Source organism: Betta splendens, chromosome 19 (genome assembly GCF_900634795.4).
Source record: "Betta splendens chromosome 19, fBetSpl5.4, whole genome shotgun sequence".
In the NCBI taxonomy this organism is placed as follows: Eukaryota; Metazoa; Chordata; class Actinopteri; order Anabantiformes; family Osphronemidae; genus Betta; species Betta splendens.
The window spans coordinates 4,123,186-4,126,575 of NC_040898.2; the positions used below are offsets into that span (position 1 = coordinate 4,123,186).

Consider the following 3,390-nt stretch of genomic DNA (forward strand, 5'->3'; position numbering starts at 1 on the left):
GTAGTCATTGTGGCTTCACGAAGCCTAGACGTCCTCCTGGCGCAGAACTCATGGGCTTATCGCAGAGCAATGTCTGAGCTCCGGGTGACGCTCACATGGGAGCATTAGTATGTAATACACAGATAGAAACAAACACAGCAGTCTGCTCGGAAGCCCATCTCGCTGCCGCGGCTTTGATGTGTGCACGCGCTGCACCGGCTCCAGCGGATCGGCATCGCTGGCGTTATTACACAGAGAATTATTATCGAGTTCTCTCAGAGGCAAAGAGGAACGGGGGGGGTCTTGCATTATTATATGAGGTGGGGTTTGCGCTTCCTGTTTTGCTTTCAGAAAACTATCTTTGTCTAGACGTTTGAATGCATTCAGACGTGTGGGTCTAAACTGTATGAGCAGCAGAATCTGTACAGAAGGACGAGTGAACCCCACACAGTGCGACGCCTGCAGCCCTGCAATGAAGACACCCCATACACATATTTGCATAAATTCCTAATTAATAAATAGTAATAATAAATTGTTTACAAATGCAAGTTGTAAAGCTCTTATAACATGCATCAAGCATCAGCAAACAACAGTAAAAAGCAGACAGGGAGCTTCATGTGTTTTATGAGACAGTGAGCTATAGGATAATTTGATTAGCATGGACAGAAGCTTTTAGCCTGCAGTTAACCCTCGGTTAATTACACACACAGATGTTAAAGTGCAGGCTCGATTATTTCTTTTGACCTCATCAGCTTCTAAATAATAAGAGCCACATGATGAATCTCTTGGGTGAAATGGAAGACGGTGAGAGGAGTTGAAAAAAACAAAACGTGCCTGCGAGCGTAATTGGCTCAGGTGATTTAAACAACGGCGTCGCGGAACGGAGATGACGTTTGTGTGCTTTTAATTAGACACGGCGCTGCGGGTCCAAGCAAGCGATAGCTGCCTGAACGGACCAGACCCTGAGCTTCTCTCACAACCGGCTAAAATTGATCATCATAAATTCCATTCCGCCTGATTCCAAAGTGCCTCAGGAGCATCCGTTTGCTGTTCTGAGGACCTCCGGCGGCTGCGATCGCGCCCGCGCGAGCCCAAATCCCCGACGAGCAGTCGCGAGCTCATCCCCCAAATGACATATCGACATCCTGTGGAACCCGATCCTCATTCTGGATGGCTGCTCCCCAGAGCTCCGGCCCGAAAAGGCCAGGAGTTATTTCCATATTTATTGTGCTGTTTCGGTTCCAGATGAATAAACCAAAGACGTAGCTAATGGCCTTCTACAGATTCCTTAATAAATCTCTGCTTTAATCCGCATCATTAAGCGCTCGCTTGCGTGCGAGGTGGTTCAAAATGCCACAAGTACTTTGTTTTCATTCAGTAGAGAGTCTTTTCCAACTCGGGCTCTCTCATGGTTTCCTCCCATGCTTCAGCCTTGGTGGCGCTACTCCACCTTGATTAAACCCGGCGCTCTGAGCCAATTAGGGCGTCCGCGCGCGGCCAATTAGGAGAGTGCGCGACTCAAGAGGGTCGGACGAGGCTGCAGGTGTGGGACACGCGCTCCGTTGCGCGTGAGACCCCGCTGTAGCTCTCAGCGTGTCATTAGCTTCCCTAAAAAACACTGATCTGCAAATAAACAAAGCGGACTGAATGACCTGCACTATAAAGAGAGAGAGCCGTTATAGTGGGATCTGATCAGAGAACGTTAGACAGTATAACACATACACATACAGTCCATACAGGGCAGCTACGCACCTTTGCGATGAACACACAACCTGTCGCTCATTCTTAGCACAGCCTGACGCACCTTTAAATCACGCACTATAAAAGGCAAAGCATTGAGGGTCCTGAGCAAAGCGTTGTCAGCAGAGCGTCTCATGAGCGTTCGACACCAACATTCGTCTGCATTCCGGCATCGGCGGAGAGGGTTTGGTTTCCTCCTAACGATGATAGTCATCAGCTCACATCCCAAAAGCACTCGCATAGAAGCACATTTATACCATAAAGAGCCCCTCTTCCTACTTCTTCTCCATTTAATCTGGTTTTCTGCTACGCTATAAATGAGGCTTTAATAGGAACCTGAGACAAAAGGCTGAATGGCGGCCGTGCGGCTGGTCGAGGGGGACGGCGGCGGCGGCGGCGGACGCACAATGGGCCGCGTGTGTGGGAGGGAAATGGGCCTGTGAATGGTGTTTGAGTTGACAGTCGGGGGTCTCGGATTGGGCGCGCGCTTTCTTCTCGGTTTAGCCTCTTGCCCTTCCTCCCCGAAGCTTCGTCATTTTCAAACCCTCCGCGCGCATCATCACGCTCGTGTGTAGGAGGATAATGGAGCATCCGCGTGAATAGGACATTTTTCGGGACGAGCAGGGGAGAGAGGAGCAACACAGAGTAGTGGCGCTAAATGGGCGCTCGGCTCGGCCAAATTAATCATTTTAATATCTGCGGCCTTAATTCTAATGGGAGTTCTGGGTGCGGATGCCGAACTTGTGAAACGGCTGAGGGATCGCAGGCAGCCTCCTCCTCCTCCTCCTCCTCCTCCTCCTCCTCCTCCTGATGGCAAGGAAAAAAGTTTGAATGCAGCAAACAGAGACTCAACTTCACTGTTAAATAATTCAACAACCGGACAGGGAGACGAACGAAAAAGAGTTTTTTTTTTTTATGATGGAGAGAAACTCTCCATCGTCTCCTGCAGGGATCCATTGGGCAGAGATGATTCTCTGGAGGAAGCAGGAAGGATCTACTGGATCCCGCTCCACAACCGCTCACTTCCTGTCTGTGAAAGGACTCCGGCGTCATCGGTCGGGGCCTCTTTGAAGCATCGCAATTTGTCTCCCAGAAATCAACAGCGCCGGTGTTTGCGTTGGACAAAAATAATAGTTCTGTCTGTGCAGCGGAACAAACACCGTGCAGCCGCCCAGAATGTGGCTTCAGCCACTGGGACTGGTTCTAGTTGTTTTTTAGCCTAATTGACGACAATGTGAAAATCGAGGGTGGCCTGAAATCATCTGCATCTACTTCATCCTGGACCTGCAACAGCCGATCGCATGGCGTCGCTTCACCCACTCCCACTCTGCAGCCGTCATTTTCCCCGACACTCCTCTTCCAGCTTCTAATCCCTCTTTCTTCTGTCTTGTCTCTGTCTCTCATCCCTCCCTCGTCCACCATCAGTCGTGGGCCAAGCTGAGCGGTTCCGGGCCGGCTGTTTGGCCCGTCGGCCCCGTCGTGGACTTCCTCCACCTCTTCGATCTCGCCACAATCGAACCCCGCGCTCGTCTCCAGCCCGTTTCCAACTGTCATCGGCCCTGTTGCTCCTCCAGACGAGTCTGGAACCCGTCCACCTGAAAGCCACATACTTGGGATTATCCACAGGGCGACAGCGCTCTGCGTCTGGCTCACGGCACCAATTCATCCCAG

The 3,390-nt window shown here is 51.0% G+C and overlaps 1 long non-coding RNA gene across 1 annotated transcript in view; it reads left to right on the forward strand.

Moving 5' to 3' along the window:
* The first annotated feature begins 2,911 nt into the window (after positions 1–2,911).
* LOC129603399 (uncharacterized) overlaps positions 2,912–3,390 on the forward strand; it is a 6,060-nt gene continuing 5,581 nt past the window's right edge. The window contains exon 1 of the long non-coding RNA XR_008693214.1: positions 2,912–3,390. This exon is cut by the window's right edge and continues 67 nt beyond it. This is a non-coding gene — a long non-coding RNA (uncharacterized LOC129603399).